Consider the following 14,453-nt stretch of genomic DNA (forward strand, 5'->3'; position numbering starts at 1 on the left):
CTTGAACTAGTGCTTCCTTCCCCTGCTACTTCCCTCTCCTGCTCTTCAGCTTGTGGGGCTTCCTGCCCCTCTCTCTCTCTCTCTCTCTCTCTCTCTCTCTCTCTACAAGTTGAGTGTCTCTTTACCTAGGGTCTTGGTCTTCTAGCCAGCCACGGCACTTCTCCAAACTCTCCTCTGCTCCAACTCCTTTTCCTGGCTGATTGAAGCAGGAGGTTTTTATCAGGTGACTAGCTTCAGGTGCTCTAAGTGGCTTCAGGTGCTTTTAATTAATCTATAGAAACCTTTCTTCCCTCTACAGGGAATAAGGTTTCTCCTTATCCTGGGACTTACATATCTCTCCTATATCACTCTCCTGCTGCCTTCTGGCCATGCTGTATCACAATATATAATATAGTCTTTTGTCTGGTGAAAAAAATTTCCCTGGAACCTAACTCCCCCACCCCCATTTACCTTAATTCTTATGGGGAAATTGGATTTGCTTAACATTGTTTCTCTTCAAGGCGCATTTTTCAGGAACATAACTACAACGTTAAGCAAGGAGTTACTGTACAAGTATGCATAATGTGTGCTACATTTTCATGCATAATTCCTTAGAGGTTGTAATATGTATTCTTCCCTAATTTTTCTAAAACATGCTGCTGTTACAGAATGGCTAATGTGTTCCAGCTCAGAGGTGTTACAACGCAGATGGAGTTGTATTTCAGTAGTATGATTCTATGTATATACAATTTACGAAGTTCTTTTGACTCCTTAAGGGTGATAAGGACTAAAAATGTAAATAATAATATTTTATTGTGAAAATGTAACTTGATAACTAACCTGCAACTTGCCAAGTTCCAGAGGGAAACTAAACAAAGCTGAGAACAAAATGTTTGGAAGTGACACAGCAAATTAACGTACCATCTGATATGCAACATCTACAGCCTTTGCTGTTTTCTTTTATGCAGGGCAGAATTCAAAGGCTCTCCATGTGGTAAGAGAAGAGAGAGAGTGTGTTTTTGTAGATTGAGACAAGACAAATGAAAGCAGAAAGTACAAACAGCCCCTTTTAAAGAACTGTTTGATGTCCCCTAATTATAAATCAGGGTTTTCTGATTCTAATTCTGTGCTATCCATTGAATACATTATATCTGACATTTGAACAGCATGGGATAAATCCTGAGGTCCTGATTTGGTGTTCACTCTGCCCTTACTCAGGCAAAATCCCATGGATGTTAAGATTTGGCCCATTTTTTTTATATTCTATGTTAGGTGCACATTTATTTCAGTGTTTGGCGTAGGAGTACAAATCTTGACTCTGAAGAATGTGCACAGAATGGCATGCTGCAGAGTTTTGTTTTATTTTTATTATTAAAAGGTCAGTACATTCCTATTTTTTTTCTGTTTTTATATTTCTCTAATTTGAATACCTTTTTTGGAGAATGAGCCACTTAGCTGTCTTGCTGGTGAAGCAGAAATGGAAAACTGCACCTACTTTTGTGATCTGATTTGGCTCTTAGTTCTTGCTTTGCTATAATAGACATGCATCAATTATGCAGTAACTCTATCACAAAACAGATATGCTGTATCTGCAAAATTCTTCTATCTAGATGTTCAGACCTAGAGCTGTATTGCTTAGCATTAGGGAAAGAGAAGCAAAACAAAGGGGAGAGGTGGGAACTGGATATCCGCTAATGTGAAACCATAGGTTAAAACACATTTCCTTGTTGGGGTTAGATACAGTTTCTAAATTCCTATGTTTGAGCAATAATATGGTATGAAATAGTAGAAGAGAAAGTAATCATTAATAAAAATATATAGAGATATGAAGACTGACACCTCTGTTTTAGGGTCCAAACCTGAATACCTTACAAAGGGCTAGATTGTGCCTTTTAAACACAACCCTGAGACACCCTACTGAGGTGCCATTGCTGTAGTGCGTCCCTCTTGAGTTTGGGGTAGAAATAACCCACTACAGACCTTTAACAGGACACAGCATCCAACTAGCTCCACTGACCAGGTGTGTAGGAGCCAAGGATCCACTCCCCTCCTGCCCACGGGCTGGTGATAGGAGCTGTAGGAGGGAAGGGAGCTTTTCTCTTCCATACTCAGCCAGGAGCCATGATATGGACAGGTCTATCTTGGCCACATGCAGAGGTCTGAGTGGAGGCTTAAGCCCTGTTCTACACACCCACCTGGCACATAAGGTGAAAGCACAATCTAGCTTTGATTCCTTACTCAGGCAAAAGACCCATTGGCTTCAGTGGGCATCTTGCTTCATGATTGGACCTTTAGGGCCCAACCCTCCAAACACACATGGATGTTTGTACCTTTTGTGAGTAGTGCCACTAATGTGAAATGTCCCATAATAGAACTATTCTTATGAATAAAGTTACACATGTGCTTAAGATGTTTTCAAGACTGGGGACTTGAACATGCCAGGTGATGGATAGATATGTACAGGACACTGTACAGTCTAATGCATCCTTTGATAAAATACCAAAACGTAATGGCCTCTATTCAAGTCCTTGGGACACATCTTTAAAGGTGCCAAGTGATTTATCGTGATTTAACCAAGTTCTGCTCTATTGGAGTTCTTTTATTGCTTCTAAAAATAGGTATTCTGAGAAAGTTCAATCACTTAATAAAAAGCAGAAGCTATTAAAATGATCCAAACTGAGAAAGGTAACACCGAGAATAGAAAATAAATAAAAAGACGTGAAATACTATTTCAAATTGATTTCATTTAAATCTAAAGTGGGGACTGAAAGCCTCACAACAAAACTTGGATAGTGAAATGAGGCCCGTTTCTCATTACCAAAGTTCTTGAAGTGTTCCAGGCAAGTTGCTTTAGCAAAATTATATTTGGACATGAATGAGGACATTTCACATAAACCTTGGGGTCTTAGGTAGCACCTATGAAATATCTGAAAGCTCTTTACTAGGATAAGTACAATAAAAATTTTAGAGGCTTTCTGAATAATCTTACAGAATTGCTATGATTCTCTATTGAATTCTGTAGCACTTAAAAAAAATTAAACTATTAGATTCTACAGGACTTCTCCATAAGGGTGTTAGACAAGTAAGTAGGATGCCTGTTCTAGTTTCAACAACCAAAATGAGGCACATGGTGGACACGCAGCCGGCCAAAGCTTGGGTGTCTTAAACTTAGCTTTCTAAATCCATTATAGGTAATAAGTGGCTTCAGTTTTCAGTGGTACTGAGCACCCACAACTACCAATGAGAACTATGGATTCTCAACACCTCAACAAATAAGGCCACTTTGTAAGTTATCCAACCAACCTCTCAGATGTTAGCTATAAACACTAAACCAGGGATTCATATTATGGTTTACAATATTTTTGACCAAAAATACTGGCCAAGTCTTAAAGTCAATTCAGAGGTGAAGTATAACTTATGCTCAGTTAAACTCTTAGGGCTTTTCAACATGTGAAACAATTATAACCATAATTATTCCACTGTAGCTACTCTGGTGAATTTCCCTGTGAAGACAAGCCACCCAGTGTGCTACTTATACCTAAGCTAGCGTCTTCTGGCTCACTGAGGTATATGTTGCACCAATTCACACTCCCGAGGACACTGAAAGAAAACGTGTGTGTGTTTTACTGTTAGCTTCTCCTCCCCAGCCAACCCTGTTTGTCTGTTCTGCACCCGTTGCATGTCTTTTCATAAACCCAACATTTTAACTCTCTGGGGCAGCAAGTCTTTTTGCTACATCTACTAGGCACTGCACAAACAATGGGGCTGATAGATGCTCCTACAATTAAAATTATTTGTAAGAAGCTCCAAGAGGTAAATGGGAAGAGAGGGTCTAAGTTATTGTAGATCAGAATTATCCACCACCTTTGAATTTTATCCTGTGAATTAGAGGGAACGTGGAGGGAGCCTAAGTTGGCATAACTTGCCTACTGAGGGGACTGGAAGAAAGAGTACAGTATATTATGATTTCCTCTAGACTTTCTTAGACAAGCTTAGACAGATTGCTGAATAGGGCCCATGAAAAGCAGAAGTGCTTATCTATATTCTGTCTGCACACCCACAGACAGAAAAACCAGAGAGCAAAATACGGTATAAATCCTGTAGGGGCGAAGGGGTTGAGTGTGTGTGTGTGTTTGTTTGTTTCTGATTAAGTGCGGTCACCTGTCAGTATTTTGTAAGTGACGCTTGTAGATCTTTGAAAGAGTTGAATTTGTTTCCAAGTTTTGTTTTCAAGAGAGTTTTGCCTCTGGAAAGAAGATTTGGGGGTCTAGATATCTTATATCAAAAGATTATAAATCTACCTTTGCGATTTTTCTTTTAATATAATATTTTTTATCGTTAAAGTTTCCAGAAAGTAGAGAAGAGCAATTATTCATGGAATATGCAGACTCTGAAATATCATCCTTCATTTGAATTTAATCTTTGACATTTCCCTTTTGAAACAGACTGCAGCTGGATATTAACCACACGTGTTGGCAGAGGTCTGCAATAATTAATATGTAGCAGAGAAAATGCTAATAAAACAAAAAAGGAAACAGATTGCAAATATAAAATTTGAAAGTGTCTTTGATATGACTCTTGATGACTTCACCTGCTTATAGGCAGAAATGGATCCACATTGACCCTGGTAGGGGAAAGAATTGTCACTTGATTTGTCTTAATGTGTTACCTCACGTACTGTTGCAAAACCTTTCTGAAGTGCTTTGAGATCTACAAAGGCTAAATGTTATCTTTATTACCCCAACATTGATGCATATTAAACCAATGGATAAATAAAACTTGTACTTGATTAAGGACCTAATAGTTCTCTATGCCACATGATTACATTTGCAGGGTGGAGGAAGATGGTATAGAGCTTATTCCCTGTTTCCTTCCTAACATACCCATGTAGTAGTAGGGCTCTTGAACAGTAGGATGACAGGAGAGGGGCGATTTAGCATACTCATTGATACTCCGTGGCTTCAAGGGTCTATGGCCTGTCAGTTTGGGTGTATGGTTACACCTTTGGTCTACCTATACGTATGGTGGCGACACTGACTAGAAGGGGGTGCACGTTGTTCCCGTTCTAAGCAGCAGTACGATGCATACCAGAGAGTATTCTCCTAGGCTGCCCTGCACTTGCAGGAAGGCTACTGGATTCTTCATTAAGTCACCAGCCTTCACTTGCTCACCCCCATTTTTGTACCTCATGTAAGTAATGTGGTTTGCTTTGAGACTGTAATAGAAGAAAGAAGTTTCTAAATTTGAGGTTGTCAACTATGTAGCTGTTCAGATAGATAACACAAACTTCAGCAGAATGCAACCTGTCTGGTTTCATGTGTCCTGCTAAATTGTGGACAGCGGATCTCACAATTCACAGGAACAAAATGCTGTTTCATTAGATTATTAGGGCACAGTCCAAAGTCTAGTGGAGTCTTTCCACTGACTTCAATGGGATTTGGATCAGGCTCAAAATTTGTATCATTTTATATATGACTCCTAACGGGCAAATCCAAGGACCTAGCCAAATACTGAATTGGGCATTTGAGTATCTTGCTGGGTACGAATTCTCTCTTCCAGGGCATGGATCAGCTGTACAGGTTCTCAGCTGGGTCTACATTAGCTTAATGGCTGATTTAGCCTCTGTAGTCCAAGCATGCTTCTAATATGGCAGGGGAGGGGTAAAACCTGTGCAGCAGCTTCTTCTCTGAGCCCACCCTCGGCTCCTTCCCTTTCACACTGCTAGGTAGGGGCTGCCATGGAGCTGTGTTTTGCTTAACATAAGGCTTTGTAGCCCCTGCACAGCCTCCAAATCCAGCTCCAATAGAACCATACCAGAGGCATCTCTGCTAGCCTCAGAGAGGGGGAAAGATTTGCCCTTAAATACAAGTGATTCCCAGTTACAAATATCTACCTACAACAGCTTGACTTCTATTGATGTGCTTGAGAAACAAATAATGGACATGACTTGCTTCATGCTAATGGAAGAATTTGGGTCATTCTAGCTAGAAATAGGATGAAATTTAATAGTGAGAAGTGTAAGGTCATGCATTTAGGGATTAATAACAAGAATTTTAGTTATAAGCTAGGGACGCATCAATTAGAAGTAACGGAGCAGGAAAAGGACCTTGGAGTATTGGTTGATCATAGGATGACTATGAGCTGCCAATGTGATATGGCTGTGAAAAAAGCTAATGTGGTCTTGGGATGCATCAGGAGAGGTATTTCCAGTAGGGATAAGGAGGTTTTAGTACCGTTATACAAGGCACTGGTGAGACCTCACCTGGAATACTGTGTGCAGTTCTGGTCTCCCATGTTTAAGAAGGATGAATTCAAACTGGAACAGGTACAGAGAAGGGCTACTAGGATGATCCGAGGAATGGAAAACTTGTCTTATGAAAGGAGACTCAGGGAGCTTGGCTTGTTTAGCCTAACTAAAAGAAGGTTGAGGGGAGATATGATTGCTCTCTATAAATATATCAGAGGGATAAATACCAGAGAGGGAGAGGAATTATTTAAACTCAGTACCAATGTGGACACAAGAACAAATGGATATAAACTGGCCACTAGGAAATTTAGATGAGAAATTAGACGAAGGTTTCTAACCATCAGAGGAGTCAAGTTTTGGAATAGCCTTCCGAGGGAAGTAGTGGGGACAAAAGATCTATCTGGCTTTAAGATTAAACTCGATAAGTTTATGGAGGAGATGGTATGATGGGATAACATGGTTTTGGTAATTAAATATTCATGGTAAATAGGCCCAATGGCCTGTGATGGGTTATTAGATGGGGTAAGATCCAAGTTACCCGGGAAAGAATTTTCTGTAGTATCTGGCTGATGAATCTTGCCCATATGCTCAGGGTTTAGCTGATCGCCATATTTGGGGTCGGGATGGAATTTTCCTCCAGGGCAGATTGGAAGAGGCCCTGGAGGTTTTTCGCCTTCCTCTGTAGCATGGGGCACGGGTCACTTGCTGGAGGATTCTCTGCTCCTTGAAGTCTTTAAACTACGATTTGAGGACTTCAATAGCACAGATATAGGTGTGAGGTTTTTTTATAGGAGTGGTGGGTGAAATTCTGTGGCCTGCGTTGTGCAGGAGGTCAGACTAGATGATCATAATGGTCCCTTCTGACCTAAATATCTATGAGAATCATAGAATGTAGGGCTGGAAGAGATTTCAAGAGGTCATAAAGTCCAGCCCCCTTCACTAAGTCAGAACCAAGTCAATTTAAACTATCCCTGACAGTCTAAGTCTACTCAGACTACCCCTGACAGGTTGTCTGCCTGTTGTTAAAAACCTCCAATGATGAGGATTCCATAGCCACCCTTTGAAGCTTATTCCGGAATTTAACTAACCTTATTAGTTACAAAGCTTTTCCTAATATCTAATCTAAAACTCCCTTGCTACAGATTAAGCCGATTACTTCTTGTTCTACCTTCAGCAGATATGGAGAACAATTGATCACCATCCTCTTTATAATAGCCCATAACCAGTGATGAGCTGCCAAGGTTCCCTCCTCACCCCACGAGGGGGTCATGGCCCGTGCCCACCCCGCAGGACCCCTACCCTATCCACCCCCCTCCCCTGTCCCCCGACTGCCCCCAGAACTGGGCAGGAGGGTCTTGTGGGCCACTGTAGTGGGTGCTCACCCTGCCCCGCCCCTAAGAGCCAGAGAGACCTGCCGGGGGGCAAGGTGAGGAGTCCTGGCAGTGCTTACCTGGGGCGGCTCCTGGAAAGCTTTCAGCAGGTCCCTCTGGCTCCTAGGGGCGGGGTAGCATAGCTAGGAGGGGAGCAGGGGGAGCGGCCGAATCAGCTGTTCACGTGGGAAGCCTGGTTGGGGGGAGGCTGAGAAGCAGGCGGCAGCTTTGCGCTCAGGCCCAGGGAGGCGGAGGTGAGCTGGGGTGGGGAGCGATTCCCTTGCGCGCCCCCCCGGGTTACCTGCTGCAGCACAGGCAGCTCTTCTCGCGCTCCCCCCCAGCTCACCTCCACTCCCACAACCTTATCCTTGAGCCTGAGCGCGAAGCCGCCGCTTGCTTCTCAGCCCTCCCAGGCTTCCCGCGCAAACAGCTGATTCGCAGGAGGTGGGGAGGGGCATAACTCAGGGGCGGGAGCGGAGCGGAGCGGAGATGAGGTGAGGTGAGGTGGGGCGGGGTGGGGAGCTGCCGGTGGATGCTCTGCACCCACCATATTTTCCCCGTGGGTGCTTCAGCCCCGGAGCACCCACGGAGTCGGCGCCCAAGGTGCCACTTTTGGCCGGTTGTTGAATTTAGAAGCCCTTTTAGAACCGGTTGTCCCGAGGGACAGCCGGTTCTAAAAGGGCTTCTAAATTTAACAACCGGTTCCAGCTCATCACTGCCCATAACATATCTGAAGACTATTATTGGGTCCCCCTTCAGTCATCTTTTCTCAAGACTGAATATGCCCCTATTTTTTTAACCTATCCTCATAGGTCAGGTTTTCTAAACCTTTTATCTTGTTCTTGTTTTTTGTTGTTCCTCTCCTCCAGACTCTCAGCAATTTATTCACATCTATCCTTAAGTGTGGTACACAGAACTTCAGCCAGGGCCTCACTAGAACCCTGTAGAGTGGAACAATTGCCTCCTGTTACATGCAACATTCCTGTTAATACATCTCAGAATTATATTAGCCTTTTTTGCACCTGCATCCCATTGTGGACTCTCATTCAATTTGTGATCTACTATAACCTACAGATCCTCTTCAGCAGTACTACCACAAGTACTACCTTGTTATTCCCCATTTTGTAGCTGAGCTTTTCATTTTTCCTTCCTAGGTGCAGTACTTTTCATGTGTCTTCATTGAATTTCATCTTGTTGACTTCAAACCAAACCTCTAATTTATCAAGGTCATTTTTAATTCTAATCTTGTCCTCCAAACTGCTTGAACCCCTCCTCCACAAATTTTACAAGCATACTCTCCACTCCATTCTCCAAGTCATTAATGAAAACATTGACTAGTACTGGACACAGGACTAACCCCTGCAGGACCCCACTAGACATGTCCTCCCAGTCTGACAGCAAACAGTTGAGAACTAGTCTTTCTGACTCTATAAATGTCCTCTCTAGAATCTGGAGGTAGGGCAGGGATGTTAGGTGGGTACCTGAAGATTAAATAAAAGGATAGCAAAAAAAGAAGGAACAATGAAAAGAGGGCAGGGGAGAAGTGGTGTAGCTATCCCTTGGTAATGAGAGGATTAAGATGGATACCCTGTAAAACCTCCCAGGAAACAATGAATTGCTCCACTGTTTCTTGTGGGGTGCTAAGTGTTGAGGAGCTCTCTGCTTCCATTCCCATAAAGAGGCAGGATATCCATCTACCCAGTGGTATGGGCAAGCTTTTAAAGACGCTGTTGCTGCTAAGACTTCATTTTTGAGATAATGGGAATAAGTCTTCACATAAGCCTATCAGACAGGTTGGCTGACGGGGTAAGGGAGAAGTTTAGAGCTTGAGCTGCTGTGCCCAAGAGAAGGTGAGGGAATGGGGTGAGGTAGCTTTGTATGTGTATTTGAGATACCAGAGAAATCTTACCTTGCGCTGTTCTGTTTGTTCAGTTTTGTTTAGTTTTGAGACTAAATAAGGTAACTTTTTTTGCAGTGCTTATAGCCGCAAAGTGATCTGAAAAGCAGATTTTTCTGACCTTCAAATGAATAATACAATGCTAATAAAACTATAATCCTTAATAAATAAATGGCCTTATTATCCACAGTAATTAAGAATTCATCTCTAAGCTCTTTAACTTTATCCATTTTGCCTTTGTAATTATTCTGGGTGCTTTGAGTTGGTGAGATTTCTATGCTTCTCATTTTTGGAAGAGTTTTGGAGTTAGGGAATTACTCTAATACAAACACATTTCCCTGTGGAGATACAAATATAACAAGCATTTTTTTTCATGTCGGAAGTACTGCTCAGCTTTCCCAGTGCAGTGAGAGCAAAGAAACGGAGTGTGAATGCTGAGTGACACAAACTGGATGATGAGTGCTGACCTTTTCTGCAATGACTTATGCCATATTGATGGGGCCATTGAAGTGTTTGGAGCATTTGTAAATCATCGCTAGGTTTGGCTCCAAGAAGGAGCACATGTACTGCTGAACTGCTGTAACAGGAAACTGGATAGTAATTGATAAAACTAATGGCAGCCCAAGGTAAAATAAGCATCTATTCAGTCAGCACTCAAGCACATGCTTAGCTTTAAGCATGCTTTGCTGAAACAGGGCTAGAACTGTTTGATTTAAAGCTTAATATCATTGGCTGCAATATATACTCATATTACCCTGCACCATGACCCACAGAAATGTTAAGTGACTGCAGAATATACCTGTTGTTTCATTGGAATATCAAATGAGCTCACAATATTGAAAAACCTTGGTTTTATTATGACTCAGCTCTATAGAACTCATACATTGCTGCAGTTTCTTTTCTACGGGGATGACATCCTTTTGGCCTCTCTGTGACTGCAGAAAGGCCAGAATGCAGCAGATTGCAATGGTTCCACTAATGTAGGGGAGATGGACACTGAAAATGCTGCATAAAGTGCAGGTAGAATCTACCTGTGTGCTGCCAAGCTCTGCACTGGCATTGCACAGAGGAGAGGGGTGTGTGTGTGTGTGTGGTGTCATGTGGGCAGGTCAGGGAAGTGATGGAGCAGTGGCCATTGGGTCCATGAATTACATCCACTAGACACAAATGCTGCAGGGTAGAGGGCAACTGTAGTAGATGGGCTGCAGCAGAATTGTCTACCTCTGTGCCAAGTTTCTATTTTAATTCACTGTACAGAGCCTGTTTACTTGAGCTTTCTATAGCGGTGTGACTTTCACCTTTACAAAACATTGTTTTCAGCTTCTGACTCAGCTCCCGTAGGCTAACATGGAGAACACATAGGAGTGAGTGATGCCACGTGGCTCACGTTGGGGGCGGGGGGCAGAATAGGGTTTATTTTTCCTTCAAATAAAATGCAGGCTATTATTGTATGTTTTTGTTTTTTGTTTAGTTTTTCTCTCTTCTTCCTCCCACCCACCTCCAACCAAAAATGTTTGGCAATGCAAAGACAGGGCAAACAATGATAGTTTCACACAGATGTTGGTGGGTGGCAGATGGGGAAAGACCTGTTTCTGAGTGTACAATCTGTAAATTGCTAGCTCTTGCTTTCTTTTCCTGGAAGTGCAAATTCCTTTCATCCCAACTGGTAAAGCAGGCTCAAAAGCGAGAGAGATCGACCCATAACTGCAACTTTTGTAAAGTTTCTTTGGGGAAAACAAAATTCCTTGTACTGCTAAAGTTGACACTGTCACTTTACGCAAGTAAAATTATGAGCATAACACATGAAATGATTAAATGAAAATTGAACTATCCTGCCTTAGCCTTAGCTCCAATACCTATTATAATGTCCTGTAAAGAAACCAACTATGCTCCTGGTGAAGATTTAGGTAGTTACAAGTAGATGTCCGGTCAACTGAAATGTCCAAGAAATGTGTTGTTTCTTTAATAGGGCTCAATCCTGCATGCTGCTGAGCAATCTGGCCTCAATCCAGCAAAGCACTTAAGCACACAATTAGCTTTCAACAGTACTAAGGTGCTTAAAACCTAATTAAGTGCTTTGCTGGATCCAAGCCAGAGTACTCTGCACATCCAGGATGGAGTCCATAATGGTGTAAAAGGTTCAGAGAAGTCCTAAACTCTAAAGTGGGATGAAAAAGCATGACTGGTACTGGCAAATCCTTGGAAGAACTGATCACAAAAATGGTATGTTCTGCTGTGTAATGCTGTGGACATTGTGGCTCCCTTGTACATGCTCATGATTTACTGCTATGGAACTCCAACCATATGAGCCTATTGCAGAAGTTATATATGTGTGTGTGTGTGTGTATATATATATATATAGAGAGAGAGAGAGAGAGAGAGAGAGGTAAACTCAGAACAAACAGCTACAAAGGGGGAGGGTAGTAATTAGTCCCAGGGGGTTAAAAGGCCCCTCCCTATCCACTGAGGAGAGAGAACCAAGGGGCAATAAGGTTCAGTTGGAAAAGGGGTTGCTAGGGAACCAATTAGGTTCAGCTGACTCCAACTACTTGAGACCTTTTTAAACCCTCCCCTGGATGGAGTGAGGGGAGTAGTTGGTAGGCTGTTTGCAGCAAGACACCAGACCCTCCCAGTAGGGAGGCTGCACTCCCTACCCAGAAGGGAAGAAAAACAAGCACAAGGGACTGACTCAGGAGAGGAGTAGCAGGACCCTGTGCTACCTATAAGGATTTACCTTGTCCTAAACCTCAGTTTCCAAGGCTAAAAAGGACTGAGCCTGCTGAGGCGAACAAGGTATTTTGCCACAATATATATATATTCATTCCTTGGTCCAAACTTTTGTTTCTAAATTTCTTGCACTAGTAACTTTATAGCTTAACCCAGCCAAAGGCACATTTTGTCACAAATGGCAAACATCAGTTGGTATTTATTCACCCCTATCTCACATTGTTTTGTGCCTTAACATCTCAGTGGGTGCAGGGATAAAGGACTGGTGGACAAGGCAGAGGTGTTTGAAATCCTCTGTGATGCTGATGCGGGTTTGTTTGTGGGTTTTTTTTTTTTTTTTGCTTTTACTCACCCCTTATGCCACAATCCTGTAATTAAACTGTACCTATAAACTATTTAAAAAATAAAAAAGACAAAAGGTTTCTGAAAAACTATTTACCCAATGCTCTCCTTCCACTAAAACAACGCTATAGCCATTCTTCAGGCACCAGGATTCTGTGCTGCTTCAGTCATCCACCTAGAAAGATAAAACAGAGATAGAAACTTGACATCTACAGGGTGGGATTGTGGGGGCATAGTTCAACTTGGAAAGAGGGAGGAGGAAGGCAGGCTGGGGAATGGGCTGGAGCCGTGCTGATCATGAGTGTCTGTCCCTGGCTTCTTGACATGCATAAAATGTCCTTTAACTACTCAGCAGCAGAGATTTCTTGTGACTCCACAATGAATCCAGTCATTACGTTCAGAGACCTATAGGCAATGTCAAAATTAGTCCAGATACTTAGCTACAAAAATACGTTTAGAAACACCTTTTATACCAAGCCTTTGTAGAAGGATTACTTTCTGTGTAAAGTGACAGGTCTCAGAGTAGCAGCCGTGTTAGTCTGTATCCGCAAAAAGAAAAGGAGTACTTGAGGCACCTTAGAGACTAACAAATTTATTTGAGCATAAGCTTTCATGAGCTACAGCTCACTTCATCGGATGCATGCAGTAGAAAATACAGTGGGGAGACTTATATACACAGAGAACATGAAACAATGGGTGTTACCATACACACTGTAACAAGAGGGATCAGGTAAGCTGAGCTATTACCGGGGGGAGGGGGGTGTGTGAAACCTTTTGTAATGATAATCAAGGTGGGCCATTTCCAGCAGTTGACAAGAACGTGTGAGGAACAGTTCTTGGGAGACAGACCAGTCCTTGCTTACAGACAGCTCCCCAACCTGAAGCAAATACTCACCAGCAACCACACAATAAAACACTAACCCAGGTACCTATCCTTGCAACAAAGCCTGTTGCCAACTGTGTCCACATATCTATTCAGGGGACACCATCATAGGGCCTAATCACATCAGCCACACTATCAGAGGCTCGTTCACCTCCACATCTACCAATGTGATCTATGCCATCATGTGCCAGCAATGCCCCTCTGCCATGTACATTGGCCAAACTGGACAGTCTCTATATAAAAGAATAAATGGACACAAATCAGACATCACTAATTTTAACATTCAAAAACCAGTTGGAGAACACTTCAGTCTCTTTGGTCACTCGATTACAGACCTAGAAGTGGCAATTCTTCATCCAAAAAAAAAAACTTCAAAAACAGACTCCAATGAGAGACTGCTGAATTGGAATTAATTTGCAAACAGGATACAATTAACTTAGGCTTGAATAAAGACTGGGAATGGATGTGTCATTACACAAAGTAAAACTATTTCGCCATTTCCCCCCCCCCCCCCCCCCCCCCGTTCCTCAGACGTTCTTGTCAACTGCTGGAAATGGCCCACCTTGATTATCACTACAAAAGGTCCCGTTCCCCCCCACCCCCCAAAGTGAACTGTTTGCTTTTGGGTTAGTCACTCACCCAGTAAAAAGTCTTATGTTCACTCAACCGCACGTCTGTATGTGTTTGTGCACATATAGGTACAAATACATCTATAGACAGGAAACAACTGGAAAGAAATCTCCCATGATCCACAGGATTCAGAAATAATACTGACAGTACCTGGTTTCATTCTCTCATTACTAGGCTCAGCCTTTTGGCCACTAGACTTTGTTTTCATGAGTTTTAGTTGCTGGACTGAGTATTTTACCTCTGAATGGTATTTTGAGACTTATGCCCCGTCTCCATCCTTCTTTTCTTGACTGACACTGTATTGTGGGCAGCAGATGGTGCAAATGGCCCACAATACATTAGTTAAATTAATGTAAAAATCCTACCAGATTGCTGACT

The 14,453-nt window shown here is 42.5% G+C and overlaps 1 long non-coding RNA gene across 3 annotated transcripts in view; it reads right to left on the reverse strand.

The window, feature by feature from the left end:
* Window positions 1-14,453, reverse strand: part of LOC141987545 (uncharacterized) — a 143,874-nt gene that overhangs the window by 39,271 nt on the left and 90,150 nt on the right. For all 3 annotated transcript variants that reach the window (XR_012639560.1, XR_012639562.1, XR_012639561.1), the window contains exon 4: window positions 12,660-12,737. This is a non-coding gene — a long non-coding RNA (uncharacterized LOC141987545). The remainder of the gene's footprint in view (window positions 1-12,659; window positions 12,738-14,453) is intronic.

Source organism: Natator depressus, chromosome 5 (genome assembly GCF_965152275.1).
Source record: "Natator depressus isolate rNatDep1 chromosome 5, rNatDep2.hap1, whole genome shotgun sequence".
In the NCBI taxonomy this organism is placed as follows: domain Eukaryota; kingdom Metazoa; phylum Chordata; order Testudines; family Cheloniidae; genus Natator; species Natator depressus.